Source organism: Meles meles, chromosome 20 (genome assembly GCF_922984935.1).
Source record: "Meles meles chromosome 20, mMelMel3.1 paternal haplotype, whole genome shotgun sequence".
Taxonomy (NCBI): Eukaryota; Metazoa; Chordata; class Mammalia; order Carnivora; family Mustelidae; genus Meles; species Meles meles.
Genome location: NC_060085.1, coordinates 12,171,859 through 12,193,826, shown reverse-complemented (window position 1 = coordinate 12,193,826; position 21,968 = coordinate 12,171,859). Strand labels below are relative to the sequence as shown.

The following is a 21,968-nucleotide window of genomic DNA, read 5'->3' as shown; positions in this document are numbered from 1 at the left end:
ATAAATTCTGTTCTTTCGTTGTCTTCAAGGGTGGTAGTGTAAAGATCGTATCACTGAATGGAAGCTGCAATTTTAAGTAAGCCACAAGCCCCTGTATATACAGGAGATAGATATATCTGGGAAGTCTGCTCCATTTTACACATGAAAGAGGCTTTTGTGGAAAAGGTTGGTTTTCTGGGCCCCTGGGTGGCTCAGTTGGTTAGGTGTCTGCCTTCAGCTCAGGTCATGGTCCTGGGATCCTGGGACCAAGCCCCACGTCCCACTTCCTGCTCAGTGGGAAGTCTGCCCCTCACCTGCTCGTGCTCACTCATGCTCCTCCGTGGGTGCCCTCTCCTTCCCTAATAAATTAAAATCTTTAAAAATAAATAAGTAGGTTTTTTTCCTTAAGTTTGTTTTCTATTTTTTCTTAAGTTTGCTTTGTATTTAATGCATAATACAGAGGAAATGAGATCAGGAACCACAGAACCTCGCTTATGAAAGTCCCAAGGGATTCCTTTAAAAAAAGATTAAAAAAATTTAAAAAGCGCCAATCTCGTGTGTCCCTTGCTTTTTCTTTTTTTTCTGGTAGTATACCACAATTTTAGTTGTCTTTTCATTCTTGATTGTCCCCATGCCCCCATCCGTGGCCTGAAATGTGGACCCATGACTGCAGGTGTCTTTGTGCCGAATCCCAAGAGACTGCAGTGTTGCAAGATACATAGTTTGTTGACTGGCTGAATCAGAAATCCAGAGTTTTTACCTGAGCCAACAAATGATGGTGTATACCCACTTATTCCCAGGGCCAGTCTTTCTTGGCCAGCCAGGAGTTGGTTTTCAGCCTCTTCTTCACCTCAACCCCTATCTCCTTATAGAGCCATGCCAAAAGATACATACTGGCGCTTAACAGATAACATGTTCACATGTATCAGCAAAGGTGGGCAGCAAAAGTCAGAAGCAGAGCAGGCCAAGTTGATACTGTTTATGAGGGGAGGAACAATATTCAGATTACGGGAGCACAGCTAAGAGAAGAAGCCCTTACCAGAACCCCTTGATTAGGGGTTTTGCAGGGTTCAAAGTGCCATTACACCTACGTCTTTCCATGTGGGTCCTGCTGTGGGACCATTACTTTTGTTATGCAGTGAGACGTTTTTTCTTTTTCATTTATAAAGAACACTTTTTAAAACCTCTCAGATCAGGGGTGCCTGGGTGGCTCTCTCACTGTCTTTCTCTCTCTTTCTCTCTCCCTCTGTCAAATAAATAAAATCTTTTTTTTTTTTTAAAGATTTTATTTATTTGCCAGAGAGCAGGAGAGTGAGCACAAGCAGGGAGAACAGCAGGCAGAGGCAGAAGCAGGCTCCCCGCTGAGCAGGGAGCCTGATGTGGGACTTGATCCCAGGACCCTGGGATCATGACCTGAGCCAAAGGCAGATGCTTAACTGACTGAGCCACCCAGGCATTCCCAATAAATAAAATCTCTCAGATCATAATTTGGGTTGAAATCATATCTGCAGTGGCCTTTGTCTTTACTCACTAGGTATAATGAACCGATTTCACAAGGGACCTTGCGTCTGTTGAGGGGGAATGGAGCTTACATTTTCATAAATATTGGTCAATATGAAAATGGAACAAATCAGAAACGTGACAGCTGTGGACCTTGAGCAGGAAGGAGGCATGTATGCTTTGAGCTTGATCGCTTCGGGGGTGTGCTAGGGTGGAGGCGGAGTTACGCTTGAGTCTCTGTCGGAGGGCAGTTTGGCCAGGTCAGTTGTGTTTCCTTAGGGCTCATGTTTATATGTTTGTGTTGTGTGAGTGAGTGAAATTCCTTTCTCTGCCAGGCCTGCAGCACATCTGTTTGGGTGGTGGTCTAGGGATACTTGAGGTGCTTGCCCCCATGTATTATTAAAGGGATGTGATTTTGAATTGGATTTGATGGGGATTTTTCTTTATCCATGGTGCAGTTTTTTTTACCCAAAAGTATAATGCATTTTGATGCCATTTCTATGGCAACTGGTGAACTCCAAGGGAACAAATTCTATTTTTGTGCTCTTAACATGGTAACAGGATTAGTGAAGGCACATTGAAAATTCCATTCTAAGTCAGTGCTGCATTTTGAAGAGAATTGAAATGGTCCTGTACTAAATTTTGAACATTGACTCCATTTGAATATACTTGTAATAATCTGCATGTCACTCAACTTTGTCTCTGAGGGTTGGGAGGGGATTGTTGGGAGCTGATTTTTAATCCCAGATGGGTCCTCAGTAAAGTCTTAAGGAGCTCTGTTCTGAAGGTTTCAGAAGCACCTTGTTCATGCACCTCATGTTCCAGTGTGTGACATCCTCCCCCAACCTGAGCCTGCAAGTCAGCCCCCCCCCCCCCCCACCGTCTCTCCTGCCTTCAAACCAGACCTCACCGAGAGAGAAAATAAAAAGTGAACTCCTCTCCCGTGGACCTGAGAAAGATCACTTCCTCAGGAGTCTTTCTCTGACCTGAGCTTCTTGCTGAGGTGCCCTTGGGCCCCTGGGAGGTAGTGTCCTGTACCTTCTGTCTGTGAGGGCAAGGAGCTAGTAGTGGGTGGCCTCCCATTGGGAGGGGGTGGTCCCATACCCCAGGGAGCACACTTAGCTCCCATTGCTCGTGAGCCACACCTTTCTTTGCTTCCAAGCTCTTGGTTTCATCAGATTGAGCTCCTGATAGCAGTTTCGGGTTGGGGAAATGATACCTATTTTCTGATTTTTAACTCCGTAAGAAGCCTAAGCTTTCCACGGGAGTGGTTTGGAGACACGTGGGGTGAAGGATCTCAATCCTTGCTGGCTCTAGGTGCTTGTATCTGAACCTGGAAGCGGGGTGGGAGGGCTGGGTAGGGAGGGATGTGGGGAGCTGGACAAGGGCAGCCAGAGGTAGAAGCAAGACAGGGAGAAATTTTGGTGTGCTTCTGCACTTTGATTTCCCCCAGTTGAAGAGAGTTTAGCTTCTTGTGTTAGGCTTGTCTGTTCTAGACACCTTGATAGGGACCTGGGCAGTTGTTTTGCCAGAGTGTGGAGGACTGAGGACTCGGTGCCTGTTCCTCTGACCTTTCCTCTGACCTTTCTCTCCCCTCAGCAGATGGTACTGTTGCATGTTCTCCCTCACCAATGAAAGAGCTCATTCATGCTTTTCACTGAGGGTGGACTCAGAGCTCTGCCCTCCTCCATCTGCTGGGGACGGAACCCGCCACCCAGCTTGGTGCCTGCCCTCCTGTGTTGACTTCCTCACAGCCGGATGCTGGGCACTGTCCTGGGTAGCATCAAGTGCCTGGTGGCCAAATCTGAACAAGGGAAATGCAGAGCCTCTCTGTGCTTCTACTCCAGGGAGAGAAGCCACCTGAGTTGGGGGGGAGGGAGTGTTGCTCAAGGCAGTGTCAGTACGGGCTAGATTCTGTGTCTCACAGAAGAGCTTCTGGGAAGGAGCTAAGTTTATGGCTGGATCCTGCATGCCATTCCCCTCCTAGTTACGAGGAGCCTGGGGATCCAGGCTCTGAAACCTTTGGCCATTACTTTCACATCTCGCCTCTCCCTTTTTCCTGTGTGTTTACTTTGGTCTAAAACTCTCCTTTAGGATCTGTTGTTTTTTTCTAGGATGGTTTCCACTTCCTTCTCTTTCATGTTACCATTCAACTTTCAGAGGACAAACACAGAGTACCACCCCCTCCCCCCAGCAGGGACTTCACTTGACCTTCTGGGTACTCTATTCTCTGGACACAAAATTCCCTGCGTGGTCTCACCCAGACCTGATACTCAGCTGCTGCCCTGCTCTGCTCCTATTCCCTGGTAATCAGCTTTTTACCAATTTGTCTTGTGATGGTTCAGCAGTTGAGGTTAATCCTGGACTCTCTCTTGACCTCAGCAATTGGGATTTAGCCTCTTAAATTGTCTCTGAGTGTGGCCCCATCCTCTGCCCTTTTTGGGTCTTGTTTTGTTCCTACAATAAATAGCCTCCATTTAAATTTGCTCTGCGCGTGCACCCCCCCTCCCCGGTAATGTTCCCAAATTGTGGGATGCCTAAGTTAGGTGACTCTAGCTAGACCAGACACTGGCATTCCCCGTGGGAGGAGGGCACACTTTGCCCTTCAGTTTCTTGCAGTCCCGCTCACATTGAGGAGAAAGTCTCACCGGGTGCTGATCTCCTCCCTTGATGCAAATTTACTATGTTCAGACTTGGGCCAGCAGGCACTCCAGTGATGTTGTTTTCATCGTACTTATTTTTACACTGTCTTTCTCTTCAATGCAGCTGGTGCTGGGTTTTGTTTTGTTTTTTAAGATTTTTTTTTAAAGATTTTATTTATTTTATTTGACACAGAGAGAGAGAGATCACAAGTAGGCAGAGAAGCAGGCTCCCTGCCAAGCAGAGAGCCCGATGCGGGGCTCCATCCCAGGACCCTGAGATCATGACCTGGACCGAAGGCAGAGGCCTAACCCACTGAGCCACCCAGGTGCCCCCTTTTTTTTTAAAAGATATTTATTTATTTATTTGACAGAGATCACAAGCAGGCAGAGAGGCAGGCAGAGAAAGAGGAGGAAGCAGGCTCCCTGCCGAGCAGAGAGCCCAAGCTCCATCCCAGGACCCTGGGATCATGACCCAAGTCGAAGGCAGAGGCTTTAACCCACTGAGCCACCCAGGCGCCCCTGGTGCTGGTTTTTAAGTTAATGACTTTTCTTTCCTTTTAATTTCAGATGTTTATCAGTGCACAGGTTTTTTTGTTTTGGTAAATCTTTTGAAAGTAAATTGCAGATGTGATTTTACCACATGTACTTTGGCAGATATCCCTCTAAGAATAAGGGCATTTTCTTGGAAAGCAGGGACTGTATGTCCATGTTCATAGCAGCAGCAAATGGCCAAAACAGTAGAAGTCACCCAACTGTCCATGGATGGATGAATAGATGAACAAATGTGGCCTAGCCATATAATGGAATATTTTATTCAACCTTAAAAAGGAAGGAAATTCTCACATGGGTTACAACATGGATGAGCTTTGAGGACATTTTGCAAAGTGAAAGAAGCCAGTCAAAAAAAGGATTGACGGCATGATTCCACTTATATAGGTACTTAGTCTGATTCATGGAGATACAGTAGAGTGGTGGGTGCCAGATGAAAGGAGGGAATGGAATGGAGATTTGGTGTTTAATGTAACAGTTTTGGTTTTGCAAGACAAAATTCTGGAGATGGATGATGGTGATGGTTGCACACCAGTGTGAATGTACTTAGTGTCACTGAGGTGTACATTTAAAAATGAATGAAATAAATTTATGAAGGCTATTTTACCATAATGAAAAGATTTTTAAGATATTAAGGTTATTATGTTTTAAGATTTTATGTGTTTGTCAGAGACAGAGCACACATGCAGGGAGAGGGAGAAGCAGGCTCCCTGCCAAGCAAGGAGCCTGATGTGACTATATCCCAGGACCCTGGGATCATGACCCTGGCTGAATGCAGACACTTAACCGACTGAGCCACCCAGGTGTCCCAGATTATTAAAGTTTTTATTCTTTTTTTAATAAAATAAGGACATTGTCCTATAGAACTACAGTAAACGTGGTTAAATATGAGAAAATCAATAACTGAAACCCATGTTAAGATTGCCCATGTTGTCTCTCGTAATGCTTGTCTTGTTCAAATAGATTTACACTTCACATGGAATACGTTAATTCTTTTAATGTTTTCTTTTTTTTAAGATTTTATTTTTTTATTTGACAGAGATCACGGGTAGGCAGAGAGGCAGGCAGAGAGAGGAAGGGAAGCAGGCTCCCTGCTGAGCAGAGAGCCTGATGCGGGGCTCTATCCCAGGACCCTGGGATCACGACCTGAGCCGAAGGCCGAGGCTTTCACCCACTGAGCCATCCAGGCGTGCCCCTTAATGTTTTCTTTTAAATAAATAGAAGTTTGTAAGAAGCAAGTTGACTTTTTAAAAGATTTTATGTATTTTTTACTTATTATTTTTTTAAAGTTTTTATTTATTTATTTGAGGGAGGGAGATGGGGAAGCAGACTCCCCTGCTGAGCAGAGAGGCCGGAGTTGGGCTGTATCCCAGGACCTTGAGATCATGACTTGAGCTGAAGGCAGATGAGACACTTAACCAGTTGAACCACCCAGGCGCCCCAGATTTTATTTATTTCTTTATTTTAGAGAGAGAGAGAGTGTGCACACAAGAGTGGGGTGAGGACCAGAGGGAGAGGGATAAGCAGACTCTGCCGAGTGTGGAGCTGGAGGCGGGGCCTGATACCACACTCCTAGATCACAACTTGAGCCAAAATCAGAAACCACATGCTCAACTAACTGAACCACCCAGGTGCCCCAAAAGCAAGTTGATTTGAAGCACACATCAATATTTGGGTGATGAAGTTGGTAGGTGTGGACTGCCTAAGGTCCAGCCAACCCTGAATGTGTAATGGTGTAGGTCCCTGTGGCCCTTGAGCCAAGTTCCTGAAGTGCATCCCCTGGCTTCCTTTCTAGAAGAGGGAATCTTCCAGATGTTTATGGTAAGATCAGCACTAACTTCTTAGGGCTCTTGGGCATCAAAATGTGGCTTGTGTGACTGAGGAACTGAACTTTAAAATTTTATTGTTGTTTAATTATTGGAGAACTTTAAAAAATGTTTCGAATACTTGGGCATGTGAAGCTACTTTTTCACCTGTAAATTTTATAGAATCTAAATGCAGATAAAATATTTTTTAAATACTTTATGAAAATTCAGTCCTGCATTGAGATGTGCTGTAAGGATGGAGCATGCACTTGGATCTCAGACATTTAGTACGAAAAGAAATGTAAAATGTCTGGGTTTTTTTTTTTTTTTTTTTTTTAACAATTTTATTTATTTAAGAGGAGGGAGTGTGTGTGATAGAGACAGCACAAGCTGGGTGGAGGGACGGACAGAGGGATGGAGGGAGAGGAAGAGGGCAACTCTGCTGATGAGGGAGCCAACACAGGCACAGGTGGATCCCAGGACCCCCAGGAAGGCAGATGCTTAACCAACCAAACCACCCAGGTGCTCCTCCCAGCTTTTTCTAGTGATTAAAATTGAGATGGTATATTGGGTTCAGTGAAAATAATACTATTATATATTGAATGAAATACATGGATAACTTCACCTTTTTAAATTAATGCGGCGGGGCACCTGGGTGGCTCAGTGGATTGAGCCACTGCCTTCGGCTCAGGTCATGATCTCAGGGTCTGGGATCGAGCCCCGCATCGGGCTCTCTGCTCAGCGGGGAGCCTGCTTCCCTCGCTCTCACTCTGCCTGCCTCTCTGCCTACTTGTGATCTCTGTCTGTCAAATAAATAAATAAAATCTAAAAAAAAATAAATTAATTAATTAATTAATGCGGCTACTAGAAAATTTTGAATTGAGTTGGCCATATTTTATTTCTGTCAGTTACATACAGGTATGGTGCAGCTATACAGTATCTACTTTCTCGGTGCAGCAGCTCCCAATGCCACCCTCCTCCAGGTCCTCTTACTTCCCTTTCCGGGCTACTGTTTTTAGGCCCTGTTGGCTTTTGGTTAATTCTCAACTGGAGTCTCTGCCACTTGCTTGGTCCTTCTGTCTTGACAAGGCCTCAGGCCTGTGAGTATCTGAGCCGTAGGCACACCTGTGCTCCTATACTAAGCGTTAGGTTTAGTGGAAGGGCTCTGCTACATCTCCCCTGTTCAGAGTTTGCTGGGAGCAGGAGGAACATGCGGTCTGATCTGTGTTCCTGGCTACATGGGAGACGACCCCTCTGTTCCTCCTTGGTCTAGCTCTTTGCCCCAGGTCCTTAGCAGAGGTGTGGGAATCACTGGTGGGAGGGCATTGGGACCCCAAAGTAGATAGAGGAGGTACTTGCTCAGCTCAGCTCTACTCCAGGTGACACAGGCCCAGGATGAAAGAGCTGGGCCTGAAGCAGCCCGTTATGTGGGTCTCCAGCTTCCCCTGCACACAGCCTGAAAACCACTTACTAAACCCAGTGCAAGGCCATTTTCACTGAGGAACATGCATGTGTGCACATTTTTGTTTACTTAGTCATGTGTATGCTAGACCCTAGTTAGAGGCTTCAGACCTGACGAACGTTAGTTTCACTTCCTTAAATTTTTTTCAGTTTTAATATAAAGGTAGTGAGGAGTTGTGGGGAATGCTGCAAGTTCATTGAGTGAGTGAGTGTGCATGGGGGCAGCTGTTTTAGTTTTTGACGAGTTGAAAGCTCCTCACCAAGTGAGCGGCTCTTATTTCTAAGTGGACACTAAGGAGAAGCTGACTTGTGCCTGCCAGGGAGTAAGCCTGGATTATGTGACAATCTGAGTCTGAGATGCTGGCTTGGCTGCAGCCGAGGCTCTCCTGGGGCAGGGATCACTGCCTGTCGTCATGGCCCATGCTGCCCAGGGGAGAGCGGTGGGCTGGAGATAGGTAAAGTGGGGGCGGGGGTTGGGGGGATGGCAGGTGGGTCCTGCAAGGAGATCAGATACGGTTTGTGTCATGTGTCCTTTTTCTCCATGGTATCTGCATCCCCGTTCCTGTCAGTGTTATGGGGCACTTAACTTCTCTGGGTCATTTACTTCAGTGGAAATTAGGTGGAATTAATGGCAATAAGAGCACTAATTGTCACAAAGCAACAAAAGAACTTCAAGTTCTTTTGCTTCTTTAGCTCTTCTCTTCTGAAATGATGTTTTGTCCCTGCTCAGCTCCTTTGCACTCTAAAAGTTACTGAGATCTAGAGACGGTTGGTTTATTTAAATCCACCTCAAACTGACACAGATTGTCAGGGCAGAAGTAGACCCTGAGTGTTTGGTGAGGGCTGAGGCCTCCCAGCAGACAAAGGATTGGCAAGCTTACCCTTTACCTGATAGAAGAGGTGCCTGACAGGTAGTCAAGACCGTGTAGAGGGTGGGCCCCTTGGACTGTTTTCGCTGGTGCTGCTTGACTCTCAGAGGACTGGCCTTCGGTAATATCTCTGGTTTTGATGCTGTCAGCTCTCATGACTGATTGTCTTTAGGCCTTGGGTCAGTCTTTCAGTTCCTTCAGTCTTTTCAGTTCCTTTCAGTCCCCCAGTTCCAACTGGGGACTTGGGGGTCTTTCTAGTTCTGATGTTAATTTTGTCACCTCCTTTGGGAAAAGTGATATTCTCTCCCACTCCCACCCGTATTATTTGGGTTCTGCACCTGATGAAAACTGAGGCATGGTGAAAAGAAAAGTTGTCTCTCCTGGAGTCATATCCTGAGAGTGTCTGATACTGACAGATGTAATCTTTTCCACAGATTTTTTTTTTTTTTTTTAAATTCAGCTTCTCAGTGAGTGTCAGAGGGTAATGCTGTTGAGGTAAAGGCTACCCACTAAGTGTCAGCTCTTCATCAGTGTGACTGAGCTCCTGCAGCTCTAAACCCACAATCTGCATGTGCCCTTGTCCTTCATGGATTCACTGTTCCTGGCTCCTTGCAGTGTCTTCATGTCTCTCTGTGTCCTCTTGGCCATTGAAGGCCTGGTTTGGCCTTTGCTCTCCATGAAGGCTCTCATGGTCATCGCATCTCTGGAAACACTTTTGCTGGCCCTGTTCCTGATCCCCTCTTGTCCCCAAGGAGCATAGGTGGGTCCCTGGGACACCTTGAGTCTTGCCCTCAGCCACTGTGCTGTGACATGAGGAGAAGCTTAGAGGCAGGATGTGTTGTTGGTAAATCTATCCAGCCCCACCCTGTTACCTCTGCTTCCCAGGATATGAAATTGTAGGAAGGTTGATTGGAATGTTGCGTTTCCCACTTGTGGATCTGTTCATGCGTTGAATGTTGTTTTCACTTACATACAGCAGAGCTAACTGTGTGCTGAGCTGGCATGTTTTGGAACATTTCAGCCACAGGCAGTAGACTGCCTCTCCTCTGTGTGGAGCTAGCCAGTGGCTGTGCAGGTGGTTCATCACCTGCACTTCACTTACCTCCCACTTCTTGGCCTCCCAAATTTAGAAGGAACTTGACATTGATCACTTGCTTGGAGGTCGACACTAACCTGTTTCCCTGGTATTTCATGTGCTGGAAAAATTGCCTTTTTTTTTTTCTTTTTTTAGTTTTAAGTTTTGTTAATGAAGATCCTAAACTTGATTTTTTTTTTTTTTAAAGATTTTATTTATTTATTTGACAGAGAGAAATCACAAGTAGACAGAGAGGCAGGCAGAGAGAGAGAGAGAGAGGGAAGCAGGCTCCCCGCTGAGCAGAGAGCCCGATGCGGGACTCGATCCCAGGACCCTGAGATCATGACCCGAGCCGAAGGCAGCGGCTCAACCCACTGAGCCACCCAGGCGCCCCCTAAACTTGATTTTTATCCTTTTGTTGGAATTGAGAGGGTTCCAAAGGATACCATGTGATGCCATCCTCAGAAGCTTTCTGGTCTACAGCAGGGCCACCCAAGACTATATTATCAGCCTAGTTGGGACTCATCTAGTTTCTCACTCTTGAACTTTTCCCTCATTTCAGTAGTTTCACTGTCCTGTGGGAGGTGAACACTGACTCCCACTCTTTTTTTTTTTTTTTTTTTTTAAGATTTTATTTATTTGACAGACCATGAGAGAGGGAGCACAAACACAGGGAGTGGGAGAGGGAGAAGCACGCTTCCCACAGAGCAGGGATCCTGATGTGGGACTTGAGCCCAGGACCCTGGGATCATGACCTGAGCCAGAGGCAGACGCTTAACAACTGTGAGCCACCGGGGCACCCCTTGACTCCCACTCCTGGTGCCTTGCAGATCTTCTTTTTTCCCAGTGTCTCTGTGTCCTTCCTACTGGAAAACCCTCATCTAAGTGAAGGAATAAGTACCCAGCCTTGCTCTCTACTTCAGCTTTGCAGTCTTCATGGCTTTGTGGCCATCTCAGAGTTCATCTTTCAAAGCAGGACTTTTCTACATGAATTAGCGGTCCTTTTGCATTCCATATTATGGCGTAGATTAAGCTCAGTGCCGCATACACCACGTCAGCTTTTTTGGATAAGTAAGTAACTGGGGGGAAAAGGTATGAAAGTGAAGTCAGGTAAAGAAGTTGGAGTAATGGCTTTATTTATTTATCTTTAAAGATTTTATTCATTTAACAGAGAGAAAACAAGCAGGGGGAGCAGCAGGCAGGGAGAGGGAGAAACAGGCTCCCCGGGGAGCAGGGAGCCCAAAGCGGGGGCTCAATCCCAGGAGCCTGGGATCATGACCTAGAGCCGAAGGCAGATACTTAACTGAGCCACCTGGGCACCCCTGGAGTAATAGCTTTAAAAAGAGACAACCTGAGGAAAATGTCACTTACCCTTACCTATGAAAGGCACAGCCCTAGGGTCACATCCCCAGGTCAGTGGGAATGCAACGTTTGTATTAATGGTATCGTTTTTCTGTCATAACCTTCCAGCCTCTAATTTGGAGTGTTGGCCCAGGTTGAGGCAGCTTTGAGAAGCAGTGCCTGGAGGCCAGCTCACCAGGTAGAAAGGCAGACAGACAGAGTGATGCTCCACACCAACGGAGGTCAGTGGGGGCTTCCGAAACAAGAGGCCGGGCTATTTATACGTATGTATTGGTTTGGTTTTCAAAGGTACTAGGTAAGAGTCATCTGCAGACCCACTGCCCATGTCCCACTTCATCTTATAGTTGCATGTAGCCACTCATTTGCACATCTTTACCTCATTTCGTCTACAATTTTGTATTCTGTTTTTCTTTCTTTTATTTTTAATTGTAAAGGTTTTGAGAGTGTGTGCAGGCATGAGAGACAACATCAATCGGGGGTGGGGAGAGAGGCAGAGAGGGAGAAGCAGACTTTCCGCTGAGCAGGGAGCCTGATGTGGGGCTTGATCCCAGGACCCTGCGATCATGACCCGACCCAAAGGGGACAGATGCTTAATGACTGATCCATCCAGGGGTCCCTCTGAACACAACATTTTCTAACATAACATTTTGTCACATATATTTCCCTTCCCTTGACTTAAAGCCTAGAAGTCTCTGGAACAAAACTACAGCCTGTGTGGGTTAGTCTGAATTTTATTGGCACATAGCCACTCTTAATTTGTCTAAGGATTGTCAGTAAGCTGCTTTTAAAATACAGCAGCAGTGGAATAGAGTATTACAATAAACTGTATGTCTTGTACAGCTTACTCTCTCTCAGCCTTTATAGGAAAAATCAGCTTGCCCCTGCTGGAATGTTTTAGTCTAGCAGTTTTGATCTTGTCCACATCAGAGTTTTTGTTTCTGTTTTTTTACTGCATGCCTCTCACAGGAACTTCTTTTTTTTTTTTTTTTTTTTTTTTTTTTTTTAATATTTCATTCATTTATTTGATAGAGGGAGCTCAAGCACAGGGAGCGGCAGGCAGAGAGAGAGGGAGAAGCAAGGAGCCAGATGCGGAACTAGATTCCAGGACCCTGGGATCATGACCCGAGACAAAGGCAGCTGCCTAACCAACTGACCACCCAGGGGCCCCTCACAGGAACATTTTATTTTTTATAAAATATTTTATTTTTTTATTTGAGAAGGGGTTAGAGGCAGAGGGGGAGAGAGAATCTTAAGCAGGCTCCATGCTCAGTGCAGAGCCCAGTGTGGGGTTTGATCTCATGACCCTGAGATCATGATCCAAGACGAAATCAAGAGATGGGATGCCTAACCAACTGAGCTGCCCAGGCACCCCCACAGGAACATTTCAAATTCACAAGTCCATCCACCCACTTCTAACCATCAGCACCATGATGTAAACCGTATGTAACAGTGGAACTTTTTACTGTGCCTGAGTTGGTCATCCCTCCAGCTTCTGGCTGCTTTTGTAGGAAAAGATGGTGCAAAATTCTCAGTGCCACTAATTTAATGGGCCTCCTGATTGGTTTCTAAAGCAGGACAGGAATTCTGATTGGCAGTGTTGTGATCTTCTGGGCCTGGCTCCCCAGTCCATATGGGCCTGGTGCTTCCCCCACCCCACCCCACCCTTGTGGAGCAGAGCTTCAGTGTGTCTACAGTCCCCTACCAGGAAGCTCATCTCTACCTTGGGTAGCCTGACTCAAGGCAGGCTGAAGGGCCAAGTCTGAGGTAATGGGCCCCTGCTTGGCAGGTCTGAGGGACAGGAGTTAGGGCTCTTAACAGGCTGCACGAAGGAGGATTAAGTCTTCTGAGAGCTGCCTCAGCGCACAGCCACTGGCCAGGCTCCAGACAGTGCAGTCTGGCTGATGACACCAGTGCTGTTCTCACCAGCTGCCTGAGCCGGTGAGATGGAAAAGTAATCCTGTTTGTGCTTCCCCACTGACACACATATGCATTGAAGTGAGCCATAGCCATGAATGGAAATAGCTTCTGCTCTGGGACCAGGAGGGAGTGGACCTTCTGATATTAGTGTTCCATAACTTAGCATAACCGTTCAAGAAAGAGGTTGCTAGGACAGGATAAGATTTTCTGCAAATTGACTGGTAGTGAGAAATTGCCAGATTTTTACCAAAGTCAGGATTCTCCAACCCCTTCTTTTCATCTCTGGGTAGAATCTTGCACTTACTCCAAGTGATTTTTTTTTTTTTTTTAAGATTTTATTTATTTGGCAGAGAGAGAGAGAGAGATCACAAGTAGTCAGAGAGGCAGAGAGAGAGAGAGGAGGGGGAAGCAGGCTTCCTGCTGAGGAGAGAGCCCGAGATCAGGACCCTGAGATCATGACCTGAGCTGAAGGCAGAGGCTTTAACCCACTGAGCCACCCACGTGTCCCCAAGTGATTCTTTTTAGGAGAACCTTGCAGTGGTGGGGAGGTGCCTTCCTCTGAAGGATGTGTGTAACTGTGCACTTGTAATTTCTTGAGGGGCTGTAGTCAGCTGGCATTGGCTAGCATTTTGCTTGGCAGGAAACAGGTTCAAGGCAGAGCTCCTTGTGGCCCTTACTGTGTCAGAAACATAAATAACAACTTGGACTCTGTTCCTCTCAACTCTGTCCCCATGCATCAGCAGGAAAATATGTTTCAGAGTTCACCTAGGATGTGGGCTGAGTCACACTATAAACTGACAAACAGATGACCAGGTGCTGTGAGAGTTATCTTGGCTCTGATTTGTTTCGGGGGGTGAAATTCTTTGGAAAAACCACTTTTGGAAATCTGACTTGAGACCCAGCCTGAGGGTTACATGCCACTCAGCTGCATCTGCAGAGAGGGCAGTGTAGGCCTGCTGACTAATACCTGCCAGAATGTGGAAGTGGGGTGCCCCTGAGGCGAACCAGTCCTGCCAGGCCCAGCGGTGCTGGTTGACTGGGCCCCTGCCACATGATTGGTGAGCAGGCGCAGCTGTGGAGCAGAGTACTTGAGATCTTCGCATCCCCAGGTGACCTCCAGCTGACTGACCAGGCCACCATCCACTCTCCTTTGTTACCACAGGGATGAAGATGATATTGGCACTTGCCTTGTAGGGTTGCTGTGAGGATTAGCTAAGCAGGTATAGCTCAAGTGCCCAGCAGAGAACACCAGCCCAGGACGTGGCAGGTACGTACTGACAGGCTTGCCTAGGCCCTAGTGCGGGCGAGTGTGGTGATGGCTTGCACAAAGCTGGTCACAGTATTTCATTGGAGAATTCTTAAGGCTTCCAGTTAACGTGCACTGTTCTCTTTTCCCTGGTGTCTTGCTGCCCAGGTGCTGTGTCACATGAGGGTGAACATGACAAAGTGGAGTTGGGATCCTTCAGCTTTGTGGGCCCTTGGGAGTCTAGGACTTTATTTGGAACTACAAGTACAAAATCTGTCGTCCACAGCCCATTAGGTTTACTCAGCCTCTTGTGATGGTCAGAAATATCCTTAAATTAGCTTCTTTCTGGGCAGTTGTATATGGTCTTTCTCTTGCTTGTCCTCAGTGTCTCGGAACCAAGCCTACCGATGTCTATTTCTTTCTGTCTTACCTTCTAATCTCCAGGAAACAAAACTTGCTGTTAATTTGAAAAACATAGTTGTGTTGTCTGCTCAGTGCTGTCTCTCCTTAAAATTTTCTCAGATCATTTAAGAGGAGTTGGGATGTTAGCAAATAGTATTTCTGAAAGCAGGAATGTTTAATCAGGGGTCTACTTAGGAAAAGAATTTGCATTTTTGTTTTCATTAACTCAGAAGTTCCTAAACTTTCTGTTTCACACCTTCCTTAGCATCTCTGATTTTCGTGATGTTCCTAGGTCGAAGGAAATACTGACCAGTTTTGTTAGGCAGTTTAGATACAGACAACTGAATAAGTACTAATGTCCCAATAACTGTACAGCTGTTTAAAGAAATAAAACAGGTAGATTGAAAGGGAAAATATTACAACCTTTCATAATCACAGTTACTCCCTAATGGAATGTGCATGCCTGTTGGGCACTGTTTAACTGCTTAACTGCTCACGCCTTAGAACCAGCTCCAGTACCTGCCACCTGCATTTCCTGTTCCATACCAGGTTTTATATGGTATTTACTTCCTTTTAAAACATTTTTTATGAATTACATTTTCTATCCTTTTTTTTTTTTTTTTTTTTTTTTTTTAAGATTTTACTTATTTATTTGACAGGAGAGATCACAAGTAGGCAGAGAGGCAGGCTGCCGGATGTGGGACTTGATCCCAGAACCCTGAGATCATGACCTGAGCTGAAGGCAGAGGCCCAACCCACTGAGCCACCCAGGCGCCCTGGTATTTGCTTTTTAAAAAAGATATTATTTACTTTTAGAGCAGTAAGGAGGAGCAGAGAGAGAGTCTTAAGCAGACTCTGTGCTGAGCACAGAGCCCAACCTGGGGCTCAGTCCCACAACTCTGAGATCAGGACCTGAGCCTAAATCAAGAATCGGATGCTTAACCAACTGCATTACCCAGGCACACCTGTGGTATTTGCTTTTCATTACAGCGTTTGCTGAATGCCAAGCTTTGCAAGATGTGACATTGTCAGAAGGCATATAATGCAATCTAATGTTGAAATTATTGATTGCCTTGTACCTATAGTTCTATAGTACCCCTCTGAGGTACCATGACACCTTTGGCACTCAGTTTGGGGACCAGGGCACTAACTGTCTAATCTCTCATCTTTCTCTTTTTCCTTAAATTGGGAAATTGTTATAGGATATTAGTTGGGAATAGATCCAGGAATAGGACACCCAGTTGAATCATGCAGCCTTCTTTGGGTTGGAAACAGTAGGTGAAATTCTCTTTCTGTCCCTTGTCCTTCATCTAACTCAACACAGTGAATGGTGGCTCCTGCTTCTTGGCTACAGGCCAGTATTTAAACAGACAGCATTTTAAGATCTTTTAGGCTCAGAACTTTGCTTGAAGATGATTTCTACTTACATGTGCAGGTAGGTTTATGGGTTTCTGAGCATTCAGCTTGTTTCCCCCCTCATTTAGCCTTGGTGCTGAGCCATTGATTTACCCTGTCCCTGTGCAGTCCCCTCTCGGCTTCTCTATCTTTTGCATCTGTAAACTGCATTGGTGTAGGTGTAGTTAAAAATGAAATATCAGGGGCGCCTGGGTGGCTCAGTGGTTAAAGCCTCTGCCTTCGGCTCAGGTCATGATCCCATGGTCCTGGGATCGACCCCCGCATCGGGCTCTCTGCTCGGCAGGGAGTCTGCTTCCTCCCTTCTCTCTGCCTGCCTCTCTGCCTACTTGTGATCTCTCTCTGTCAAATAAATAAATAAGATATTTTTAAAAAATAATAAAAATGAAATATCAGGGGCACCTGGGTGGCTGTCCTGTCCTGTCCTTAGTTGGTCAAGCAACTGCCCTTGGCTCAGGTCATGATCCTGGAGTACCAGGATCGAGTCTCACATCGGGCTCCCAGCTCCTCAGGGAGTCTGCTTCTCCCTCTGATCTTCTCCTCTCTCATGCTCTCTCTCACTGTGTCTCTCTCAAATAAATAAATAAAATCTTTTAAAAAAAAATATCAGGCAGGGGATTCCTATAGTATCTACATGTTCTGAATGACCCTGGAATCTGTCCCCCATGCTTCATCCAAGTCGACCCCGCTTCTGGTCCTCCCACTATGTTCTCTACCTTGAGTCAAGGACACATGAAATACAAAAGCCCAGTGTGGTCACATGGTCCCTGTGCTTTGCCTCCTACACGGCCCCCCCACCCCTGCCACCAAGTTAGCTCCTCAGATGTGCTGGTATCTCTCCTGCCTCCAGACCTGTGCCTGTGTTCCTGCATTGGTCGTACCTTCTTTTACAAGCCTGGTCCCTTTCTGTCCGTCTGCCTCACCCACCGCATGAGCGCCCAGCCCTTTTCCTTACCGTACTTGCCTGAGTATTACTTAATCACTGGAAGAATGTCATGTTGACCACAGAGTCCTGGGCCTGGCACATAGTTGACACGGGATGCATTGGCTGAGCAAATGAGAGTCTGGCAGTCACCACATTTTTCTGTGTGAGAACATGAGCTGCTTTCCTTTTCCAAAGCTTCAAGATTGATCTAGAATAGCATCCTCAGGGTGACATTCATGTGTGGTCAGTGTAGGGTGTCTTCTGTACCTGAATCATGCACTGAGCACTTGGTAGGTATGGGGAGAAGAAGAATGACATAAAGATGGCCCTGCCCTCAGGCTTCCCTGTGTGCGCTCATGGGGCCGACAGGGAAAGCCACTCTAAACAGATCAGGGAAGTACCAGGTACAGCAAATGAAAGGCCTGAAGGTCACAGGGAAGGGGGCCAACTGTGGCCTCTATGCTTGGTGTTGATGCTGTGGTCTGGGGGCAGTGTAGGGTGGAAGTGACTGCTGTGGGAAGAATTTAAGGTGGCAACCGTGTTGGATATTTGTGTCAGAGAAGTCACCCTGGCTCTCACATAGAGCTGCTTGCTGGTGCCTCTAGTTCTTGGCCCACAACAACCAGAGAGTCTTTTTGGTTTCCCTCGTGTTCTTTGCTGTGTTGCAGGTGAAGTTTCATAAGGATTTTACTTGCCTGCGGTTCTGAGGGCTGAGCTGCAAGATGCAGGTTGTCTGGGCATGGCCTCTCAATGTGTGGGTGCTCTTGAGGCCCCTGAGTGCGAAACAGGACATCCCAGGGATTTCATGGTGATCCCTCACATTGGGGCCATGGATGTTACCTGTCATTGGTTGTCTTCACAACCTCCTCAAGGAAACTTTCAGGTAACTTGTGTCTCCCAGGTCTGTCTGATCTGTTAAACTATATCATGCCTTCCATTTGAACTCTGGCAGCTTCTTTGCTTATAAAATTGACCTGGGTTGTTAAAAGTGTGTGGGTCTGTGCTTGATGTTCATGTTACTTAAGATGGGCCTGTCTGTCCCGACCATTTGCACTGGACCCTTCTGGGGTAGAATGTTCATCTTGTAAATGGGGACTTCTTGGTTCCAAGTCCAACTGAAACTTCCCAGGGGTCGTGTTAGACTCTGGGCCACCGTGGCTGCTTAGGCCTGATCTTTCTGCTTCCTGGACAAGTTACTGTAAGTTACTGTACCTCAGTTTTGTCATCGTTAAAATGGAGATAAGACCAGAAGCAATCTCAGAGTTGTTTTGAGGATTTAAATACTACTGTATATCAGATGTGAGAACGCTGGCTCGGAAAGGATGTTTTGGCTTTTGTGGTGAAGGTAGTAGTTTAAACCACAGAGATGAGGCAAAGTTTAGGGTCAGGCTTTCTGTAACAAAAGCTCTGTTCATCTGGTGAACAAAAAAATACAGCTTCCTTGGCTCAAGGGCCCATCTGGGCCTGGCTTGAAGGTGAAGTAAAGTGGTTATGTGCAGAGCCCTCTATAGACCCTTGGCCTCACTAAGAGTCCCATTTGGAAAAAAGAAAAGGCAGCAGCGCAGCCCACAAGTTCCAGAAGTCAGTTACCTTGACTACATCTTGCCTCCAGAACATTGCTTGAAGATTTCCAGAATGTCATTGCTTAATGGAAAAATGTGTGGGACTGCTTCCTCCCAGTGGGATGCGCTTGACCCCTGACCTGTGTCCTTGTGGCTGACAGGGTTCTTCCACTGCCCTGGGTCCAGAATGTCTCCCCTAGGATGGTGCCACTCCTGCCCCTTGCCTGCTGCAGCTTACCTGGCATGTGCTCGGCTGTGTAATTCTCAAATTGTTTTCTAGGAGAAATTGAAGAGCGGAAACCAAACTGCATATCGTTCTTTATCCTCACTTAATGCCACCCTCCCTCCAGTGCTCGCTTCAGTGCATCCGGCCTCCCTTCATGATGGGGCCACATTTACACTTGTTCCCTTTTATTCCTTTGGACATTTGGTCCTACTGCATGGAGACTCTCTCCTAGCTGACTCCAGGACTCCTTAAAAACCCCACTGATGTATTTTCTTCTCTGTGATGCTGCCTCCCTGTTGATAACTTGTTATCCAAGCGCTCAAGTTCTGTATCTCTCTCTTCCTGGTCCATGGCCACCATACAAAGGATCCTGACCAGCTGGCACATTGTCCATGTCATTCTTCCCTCTGTTTCCCCTTCCTGCCTCACTGGCCCCACTCCAGTTTCTGTAGTTGCCCAGTAAATGATTACTCCCATCCACTTACCTATGGAGGATTTTTGAGGGAGTGCTCCAAAGTCCTGTGCATCCCTCCCTCCCTCCCTCCCGTTTCCATCCGCCCTCCCCCCAGTTCCCTGCAAGCTTTCCTGATCCACTGGCTTCTCTACCTGGAGCCTGCAGTTGGTCTTGGCTGGCTCCCCTCCAGAGAGAAGGTATTTGGGTTTGTTTTTTGTTTTTTTTTAATCAGTTTACTGTTTGGTTTATAGTACTTTATTTTGAAAGGGAACTAAATCAGAAGCCACACATGGGTTTCAGTAAAATTAAATATCGTGAGAAGAAAACAGCATTGTTAAAGTCTATGTGGATGATCATATGGTGCACCTTGGTGCACAGCCTTTTACATTGGCATCAGATGGGGACTCTCCTTGTCAGCACTGGAATGAGTGAAATGAAAACCGGGGAACACACACCAGGTGATTAAATGCCATCCACCTAAAGCCTGCCCTGTGAACCCTCCCACAGCCCCACGGGAGCCCCTGCATGTCACCCTAAGGTGGCTGTAGACCTTGCCTCTCTGGGATTGAGGTGCCCTCTTTATTGATTAAAGCTCAGAGGTTGGCGAAACCCTCTTCTGTCTTTCTTGCTGCTCACCTCAGCAACGAAGGCACACTTTTTTTAGGCTTCCATGCATGGCCAAATGCAGCTTCTGGGATGCTTCCTCCCTTCTCCCCATGTCCTACTCAATGACGTGTGATTCACCCTGGCCCCTTGGTTTCTCTTCCCTCTCTTCTTGCCTCTGAGCAGGCTCTTTCTGATGATTCCACACCTTATCCCATCCTTTGGGTGCTTCCCCTTCCTCAATCTGTATGTGGCCTTCTTCCCGCTCCCATTGGGGTCATGTACTCAGCTCACGGACCTCTGGCTCCCATCCCGTCCTTTCTTAGCTTCTAGCTGGGCTCACCTCATGCACCCCTAATGTGCCTCCCTCCCACCAGTAGTGCCTCTGTCCCAGCTGTCTTGCCTTGATTCATGCCCAAGCACTTCTTTCCAGGACCACATGGCCATTAGTTCTGGCCGAAGTTCCCAAAGTCTGGAGCAGGCCTATCCAGTTACATCTGCCTTTGGAAACTATATAGTGCACAATATTCCCTATCTTCAAATGAAGTTCATTTGGGGAAAGGCCCTTCTCTTGTCCTGAATTCCTGGAGCACCACTCTTAGGAGGTGCTCTGCAGGCTGCTGCCCAGTTTCCCACCTCCAGTGCCCCCTCAGGCTCTGATGCCAGATGACTTGTTTCAACTCTGGGTCCTCCTTCCCCATCTTTCGCACCATGCGAGAGGTACCAGGAAATGGCTTCATATCTGCAAAGCCCCCCTATTCTCCTGTACGTGTTCTTCCTGGGCTAGTATTCTCCCAGTAGAGTACACCCATCATAGAGATTGCCATAGCAGCCTCCCTCCCCTTCTCAGATCTCTGGAGGACCCTGAGAGGGCACAGACTAAAATACTCACCTGGTGTCTTGGACACAGTTGGGCCTCATTAATACTTAAGTTTAGCATTGGATGCTAAAGGCCACACCTAGACTCCTCTACATTGCCCTGCTAAAACATACCCGTGCTCCAGGGCCTTGAATAATACCACTAGTGTTTCTCCACAGTGTCTTCCCTCCTGTGAGCTATAAATGATTAGTGAATTATCTAGTTTTGGGTTTTGAGTGTTTGTCATCCCATCTGTGAAAAAGCAAAAGGCATTCATAGATCTCTTACTTGTTTGGTGAAAAAGAATAAAGAACAGTCTTTCCTCTTAAAGCAAATATGGATTCAGTTCTCAGGCTGAGTCTGTAAGATTCAGGGTTTGCATGTGATGGCTTTGGGCTGTTTCTGCCTGGGTCCCCTCTCTGCAGCAGCCTTCTCCTTGTAGCAGTGTCCTCTCCATGTGGTCACTAGCCAGTTGACATCTAGACCTGCAGTCAGCCAGAGCACCCTGGAAGGATTGCTGTCTCCTTGACCAGGTCAGTTTTGTCAGTTTTTGGGCTCACGCTGCAACTAGGACATAGGTGCGGGGGGTGGTCAGCCTCAGGCCAGGAGTTCAGCTTTCCACAGCCTCCTAGGACATACTCAGCACCGAGTTGTATTTACACAGCAGGCTTTCCCCTCGTGCTTTTCAAATTTGGTAACTTGCCAGAACTGAATTTACAAAAACCTTTGTGGGGACTTTGGTTTAAATTACACTTGGTTTGGGGGTGCGCCTGCGCCCCCTCCCCCTGCCTACTTGTGATCTCTGTCAAATAAATAAATAAAATCTTTATTTTTTTTTTCAAAGATTTCATTTATTTATTTGACAGAGATCATAAGTAGGCAGAGAGAGAGAGAGAGAGAGAAGGAAGCAGGCTCCCTGCTGAGGAGAGAGCCCAATGTAGGACTCAATCCCAGGACCCTGAGATCATGACCTGAGCCAAAGGCAGAGGCTTAACCCACTGAGCTACCCAGGTGCCCCTAAATAAAATCTTTTTTTTTTTTTTAATTACACTTGGTTTGAATTATAAAGGAATTCTTGAGCAGCCAGAGTGCCTAGTGTGTGGTATGTTCCAGAAAGAA

General features: G+C 46.7%; 1 protein-coding gene across 5 annotated transcripts in view; it reads left to right on the top strand.

Annotated features, from left to right (window-relative positions):
- BRD4 (bromodomain containing 4) overlaps positions 1-21,968 on the top strand; it is a 93,924-nt gene that overhangs the window by 33,898 nt on the left and 38,058 nt on the right. The window contains exon 2 of one of the 5 annotated variants that reach the window (XM_045990524.1): positions 14,322-14,426. The exons of 2 other annotated variants lie outside the window; for them this stretch is intronic. The gene's annotated coding sequence lies outside the window, so the exon portion shown is untranslated. Of the gene's footprint in view, positions 1-14,321; positions 14,427-18,003; positions 18,029-21,288; positions 21,383-21,968 lie in introns of those variants that run through there. 2 more of the 5 variants (XM_045990522.1, XM_045990525.1) reach the window with 2 other exon arrangements.